Source organism: Arachis ipaensis, chromosome B05 (genome assembly GCF_000816755.2).
Source record: "Arachis ipaensis cultivar K30076 chromosome B05, Araip1.1, whole genome shotgun sequence".
Taxonomy (NCBI): domain Eukaryota; kingdom Viridiplantae; phylum Streptophyta; class Magnoliopsida; order Fabales; family Fabaceae; genus Arachis; species Arachis ipaensis.
The window spans coordinates 2891203-2898825 of record NC_029789.2 but is presented as its reverse complement, the minus strand read 5'-3'; the positions used below and the strand labels follow the sequence as shown (position 1 = coordinate 2898825).

At 38.0% G+C, this 7623-nt stretch overlaps 1 protein-coding gene across 4 annotated transcripts in view; it reads left to right on the top strand.

The window, feature by feature from the left end:
* Positions 1963-7623, top strand: part of LOC107642481 (MORC family CW-type zinc finger protein 3) — a 23592-nt gene continuing 17931 nt past the window's right edge. For all 4 annotated transcript variants that reach the window (XM_021122824.1, XM_021122825.1, XM_016345852.2 and 1 more), the window contains exon 1: positions 1963-2076. The gene's annotated coding sequence lies outside the window, so the exon portion shown is untranslated. The remainder of the gene's footprint in view (positions 2077-7623) is intronic.

Genomic DNA, 7623 nt, shown 5'->3' with positions numbered 1-7623 from the left:
ACGTCCTTTTCATTCCCCTTCCTCTTCTGCTTCCCCAATCCGAGTTCATTCTCCTTTCCCTTCTTCTTTCCAACCTGACGCCCTCCCCCTCCCCAACCATACTCTCACACTCACAAGAGCTCTCGTCAACTCTCGCTGTCGTCGTCTCTCGTCGGCCTCTGTTTCAGTGTCGCGCCGCTCATCCCCCATCCCAGCTTAGTCTCCCACACTCAAACACACAGTACAGAGGCAGAGGCACAAAGCCTCAACCTTCTCTGTCATCGTTGCGCCGCTCGCCAGCCTCCATCTCCGCTCTATCTCCCTCTGCTTCCCTCTTCTTTGTTCTGGCACGGTTTTCTCTCTTAGCCATGATGATTTTTTTTTTTAATTTTTTTAGTCATTCAATCATTGTTCTCTAATGTTCTAGGTGATCGTTGCTGCTGATCCTATTTCAATATAACAACAATGGTTAATTTTAGTTATTTTATAGTCTGTAATTATTACTATTTTTTTATTATTGCTATTTTTTGTGCTTGTTGCTGTTTAGGTTGATTGATGCTTGTTATTTAAGTTGATTGATCTGTTATGATTAATGCGGTTTTTTTTTGTGATATTTTATGGTGTTGGTTTTTATTTTTGTGATCTATTGAAGAAGAAGAAGAGAGTTGAAGAAGAAGAAGAACAGAGTTAAAGAAGGGGATTTTTTTAAATATAAAACGACGACGTTTTTCTACGCTTCTTTTTTTTCTTTATTTTTCCTTCAAAACGACGTCGTTTCAAGGTTCCGATGAACAGAAAATATCTCAGGGGCCACTATGAGTCCCGAAGTACAATTTTGAGGATAAATTTAGATAATTATTAACTTTATGAATTACTTTGAGGCTCGAATGCAACTTCAGGAGCTACTTTGAGACTTAATTCTGATCCCACTAAAAACCGCCACTCTTTGCCGGAAAAGGATCCTCTCCAGTTTTTTTTAACAATTGATAGAATACAGTGTGATCTATCACCTTTGATTCTATGAGTGGGACCAGAAATAAATAAGAGAGAGAGAGAGAGAGAGAGAGCAATGAATGGTTAAATTGAACACTGGATATCATCAAGTTTTTTTCTCACTGGAGAGGATCCACTCCCCTCTTTGCCTCCGTCTTCTCAGCTGCCCTAAAAGCAGCAGCCTCCAGCGCCCCTTTCTTCGCAAGCATAGCCCTAATCATCGCAATCTTTTTCTTGAGCTGCCTCGCAATCCTCTCCTCCTCTTCCCTCACCTTCGTGGCAGAATCAGGAGCAACGGCATCGCGTTTCCTCTGCTTGAGATCGGAAACCATCTTGCGGCGCTTACTGTTGCGCTGCTCCTAGCGGGATTGCTGGTCGCGCAAGAACTCAGCATGAACTCAGTGTGATCCGCCACAATTCACTGAGCCTGCTTCTCAACATAGTACAAGTCAACACCAGTAATGTCCACTAAGTCAATCACCGAAACCCGTCCTAATTTTCTAACCTCATAAACCATCTCGTTCCGAATAACATGTAGCGATCGAAATTAAGAAGGAGGAGAAAGGAAGAGAAAAGAAGAAGATATTTACGAAATTATGAAAAGATTAATAATTAGCTATTTTTGTCGAACAAAATTTATTTTGTATGGTATACCTTTAGTTTTCAATTTTTTATGGTCAATTTTGTCAGCATCCAAATTTTTTATAGTCATAAATAGTTATTTACTCTTTTTTTTTTCACATTCTTTCTATTTATTGGACTAGACATTATACTTGGCTAAACTTAAGCAAAATCGTGCCTAACCATATTAGATCATTTTCACATCTCTTCACCTCTCTTTTTTCTAAATGTAGTGACTCATCATATAAAATCATTCTGTTAGGATCGAAATCTGTTATGAAATTTACAAATTTGTTAGAATTATAGCTTTGAATTCTATTAAACAATGGTCAATTTAGCAGTTTGACGTCAATAATGCATTCTTTTGTGGCAATTTATCGAAGTGATATATATGGAGCTGCTACCGAGCCTCTCTTCCAATCTTCCAAATCAATGTTGTCATCTCCACAAATATTTGTATGGATTGCGCCAATCTAATCAAATATGATATGAAAAACTCTCCAATCTTTTTCTTTCTCGTGGGTATCAACAAACTGTTTTCGATTATAGTCTATTCATTAAGATTATGGGAGAAGTGTGAATCTTGTTAATATATGTTGATGATACTGTGGTTATTGAAAATTTCATTTCTGAGATTACAGCCATTAAGCGGACCTTAGGATCTCATTCTAGTAAAGAGATAGCGCTTTCACATCATTAAATATTACTGAGACCTTTTGACTAATTCTGGTCTTTTGGGAGCTAAGTCCATTAGTGTTCCAATAAATAGTACAATTAAACTTTTTCAAGATGACATTCCTCTTCTTCTAGATCGGTTTATTTGACCACTGCTCGTCCAGATATTACTTATGCAAGTCAGCAGTTTAGTCAATTTTTAGCTCCATTGACTCAAGCTCATTATAAAGCAATTGTATGTGTTCTTTGATATCTATCTTAAGACTAATCTTGGCAGGGTTGTTCGTTCCTTGGAGTTCTAATATCCAAATTTGTGGGTTTAGCAATTCAAGTTGGGTGAATTTTCCAAATACATGTTGGTCTTTAATTGACTATTGTTTCTTTTTGGGAGATTCCTTAGTATCATGAAAGACTGAGATAATAAAGCTTTTTTCCGTTCTTTCTTCCAGTCAATTTGCAAACATCGTCACCAAGCCTCTTTCTACTCAACTTTTTCATATCAATTTATCCAAATTAAAATTTTTTGACATATACTATCTTCCAATTTGCGGGAGTATATTGGATTAGTCACCATCATTAGCCCAATTCAAGCAAAATTTGGCCTAACCAAAGTAAATTATCTTCACATCTCTTCTGCCTCTCTTCCTTCTAAAAATAGTGACTCATCGAAAAAGTTGCAACTTGAGACTGCAAGGTAGCAACTGGACTTGCAAGTTGAACTGTTGAAAAGCAAGTCATGTGTTTGTGAAAGTAATTTAGTTAGTTACTAAAATCAGTTGTTATTATGATAATTTAGTGGCCGGTGTATTTGTCTATACATTTGGTTCTTTAACTCTTTGTCACTTTATGTTTTTTTTTTTCTCAATATTTGACACTTTTGGAACCGGTAACAGTATAGTGCTAGTAATCTTATTTTACTTATTTATATTCATATCCTGATGCTAGCAAATTATTCATATTCATATCCTGATACTAGCAAATGTAACCAGTGTTAGCGTATTGGTCTATGAAGCACGGACATTTTGCTGAATTGTTGTGTCCGTGTGTCGGACACTGACACTACACTCGTCTGACACGCGTGTCTGCTGTGTCCAATCGTGTTTTATTAAAAAATAAAAAATTTTTCTCTGGACACACTTGGACACACCTAAATACCATCACGTATTAGCGTGTCCAATCTTATTCTTAACATATATTTTTGAAATAAATTTATATATAGTATATATTATTATTTATTAAAATAAAAAAATATTTTAAATACTTGATATATTTAAAATAAGACATTAAAAATTATTAAAAAATTAATTTATATTTTAATATCAATAAAATATTAAAATGTCATTACGATTTATCTTAAAAAATACTTTATATTTTATATGTATGCGTGTCCCCGTGTCTTATAAAATTTTAAAATGTGCGCATTAGCGTGTTCCATATCGTGTTGTGTCGTGTCTGTGTCCGTATTCGTGTCCGTGCATCATAGGTATTGGTATTCAGATATCAAAATTAAAATAAAATAGCCAAACGTAATAATATTTATTAGAAAGTAACATTTTTTAATGTACTTTTTAGTTTTTTTTATATAACTACATACATACCATTATATATATATTATCTATGGCATTATATGTTAATATAGAATAATATTTATAATTACCTGGCGTGTTATATTATTATTTCAATGCACGGGAGATGGGGAGAACACAATAAAAACTGAAGCTTTGCGTTTATAAAAAAAATTATGAATAATGATAAATCTTAAATTTCTTTAGTTATATTAGTATGTCATTATTACAATTATGATAATTATCTTTTGAATTGTTAAACGTTAATTTTTTAATTTTTTTTTTTGAACAAAGAAAAGCTCAACACACAAAAGTGGAGCACCAAAATAGGTCATGACACAAAGAAAAAGAAAAACAGGACATACTAATGCGATTAATTCATTGTCATTTCCGGCATTGCCATCAACAACCACATGGATCGGCACCAGACCACTCTTTGAAGCTCAACACTGACCTCCTTTTGATGTCCTCAATGCTACATTCTTCATTCTTAAATATTCTTGCATTTCGTTCCATCCAGATGTTCCAAATTACTGCACAAAAACCAACCAACCGCTTATTCTGCTCAACTTTTCTGATAGGTTCTCCTATCCAACTCTCGAACAGTTCCTTGATCGTCCCCATAACAACCCACACTCTATCAAAGTAAGTCAACCAAGCACACCACACTTGCCAAGTAAACTCACAGCAAAGGTCTGATAGCACACGAGGTCCACCTCTCAAGCGAGTATCCGGAAGCACTTCAATCCAATCCACACTAACCAGGACCCTGTCAATGCGACTACACTGTCGGCCCTTGAACCATGTGTATTTACGATCATTAAGAGGGAGGTCTAACAGCTGCATATCCTGTACCCAAAACTTAAATTCTTCCGCAGATCCCGGTAATCTACTTGCTCCCTTTCTTTCCTCCACTTGCATTATTTCATTGAAGTCCCCCATGAAGCAAAAAGGCACCTGACACAATCCCACAATATAACTCAACTCCTCCCACATCACCAACTTTTTGCTCTCTCATGTGCTCCGTACACCAAACAGAATGCACATCTAAGATTATTATTAGTCACCATCCCCTCTACACACAGCCAACGTTCCCCTTTATAGCAGTTATTCATTTTAAACAACATATCATCCCATATAAGCAATAAACCTCCAGAAACACCTACAGGTTCCACATATTCCCAACCCATCATGTCATTTTTCCAAATGCGTATGACATCAAATTTAGTCAAAACTTCACGCTTAGTTTCAATCAACCCTAACATGTTTAATCTACAACTCTTTTTCAAATCTTTAATCATTCTCAGCTTTCCATCATCTCCTAACCCCCTAATATTCCAGCAACTATAAATCATTTAAAAATATTTTTACACACCTTTTTGCAGTTCTTAGGTCTGCTTCTTCTTGCTTTCTCTTTCTGTTTCGCCAGTCTCCTCCTGTTTGCAATTTCTTCATTCTGAGCTTGAAGTATTGCCATAATATCCTCATCTTCATCATGTAATACTGCACCTGATTCCACTGCTAATTCCCAAGTTTTCTTATTTTCCTTCAACTGTTCCTCCCGCTTCAGTTCTTCATCAGACATTACGTTCTGGTACCCTGAGGTAGAGTCGTGTTCCCCGTCTTCATTGTCTCCCTCTTCACCATGCGCACACTGTTTCGTGCAAACGGTCACTGTCTCTGGGATAATCTCATCTTCTTCGCCTCTTGCCTCTACTGGACCAGAAGTCCTTTTATTGCTCTGATTAGCCTGCTCATTGGTTCCACCATGTCCTTCTTCTTCATTGTGCGTCTCTACTTCACAGCTTGCCGCCACTGTAATTTGAACAGCTCCATTTTTTTTGTCCCCAACCCTGTCGCAGATCCCGCTCCCAGGCGCTGTTCGTGTACCATCCCTCTTCGGCTGCGCAAGTGGTATATCGCTTGGCCCCGACACCATCTGCCCCGCGTCCCCTCTCCTTGGGTCAACGTTATTTTGGTGCGGCACGTTACCTGGCTCTTCTCGTACGGGTCTCGCCGGTGGCTGCTCATGTTCTATCGGCGCGCAGGAGCTACTTCTTGAAGAGAACCTATCGGCGCTTCTTTCTTCATCTGCTTGTTCCACTTCAACCCACATTGCTTTTTCCCGACCCGCTCCAGCTTGAGCCCACCGTTCAAGGCTCATTCCTTCATCTAAAGAATTATGTTGGACATAATCATTTGTGAGCCCACAACCATTAAGGCCCACATTACCCATGTCACCCATCATGCTTTTATTTTCACACTCCTTATTACTACCGTGGCCCACTAAAATTCTTCTTCCAGCCTTTATTACACCCACATTTATCCTTCCTTTTGAAATAAAATTTCCTTGTGCTACGGTTCTGTCCGAGTCCCCGTCCATTAAAAAATTAGAATTCCCATAATCTTTGCCTCTTTCAAAATCCATTAATGCATTTAAATTAGGTAACCTTTTTTCCTTGATTGGTAGTAAATGTGCCTGATTCCAGTCATTCAAAAATAAATCATGAATTGCTGTTCTATCCTTATCTTCTCCGTGATTCCTCGCCCCTCCTTCTACCAATTCAGCCGCCGGATCAAACATCGGTGTCAGCGTCTTTATTCCTTTGCCACTTACATCATAGTTGGTCTTCATCGTTTGCATATTTTTACCTACCATCATGCTCTCTGCTCCACATTTTTCACGTCCCACCTCCTTCACAAAAACATCGAATCCACTAGTACCGACCGTTATGTGAATCCAATCACTAATAACATCAAATATACAAGTATCGATTTGGACTCTACCGGAACTGAATGATAATTCTGATTCCGTCACCTCATCATATCGTACCACTTCCCCCCATTGCCCACCTATCCTTTTGAACGTTTCTGCGGACCACACATGCAGTGGCACTCCAAAACATTCTAACCATACTCTTCTAGTCTCACTTCGTTCCGATTCTTTCCATCTCCAAACACTATGAAAAAATTGCAGAAGACTATTCATTTTGAATGTATAATACTCCTCCGCATGCTCCACAGTGTCAAAAGTTAATAGTGCCTTATACGCTCCTAATTCCCGGACTTGAACAACCTGAGGCACATTCTTGCTAACTGCCTTTTTCAGTGCATTGAGATCTATGGCCATGGTCGTCCCCCCGACTAAACTTCTTGCTAGCCAACCCATATTCTCTTCTGCAATTGTTACTTCAACCTTCTTCGTCCAGCCATTACCGTTTGGGTGCCTATTCGACGTATTCTTCATCGTCACTCCTTCACCTGTATCCATATGCAAATTGTCCCCACGTTGAGTCCGCCTATTCTCAACCGCAGTCTTCGCCACTTCCGGCCTGAATTCTTCTTACCTTCTCCTTTACGGGCCTTCTATACTTCGCTTCTTGAACTGAGATTATCTTCCCACGTAATCGCATGCGATCCATTTCCGTTATCGCCTTCAGTGCCCCTCCTTTGGTCGTGTATAGTATAAATGCAAAAAGATATATCATACCTTTTTTCTCTTTACGAGAAAGATAAATGTCATTGATTCTTCCTGTCCAGGTGAAAAGGTGGAATAATTCCTTCTTTGAGATATCTCCCGATAAATTGTCAACAAAAATGGAGAAAAACTCATTTTTCAGTCGATAGTATTTTTTTCTGTTCCAAACCCTAGGATCTTTCGAATGTTGATGTCGTTCCCATACTCTACCCCGCTCTGTGTTTTCCCCCTCACTCTCTCTCATACTCTCAAACTACAATTTAACAATCTTTTTTTTAATTATATTACTATTATTCAATTAATTAATTAATC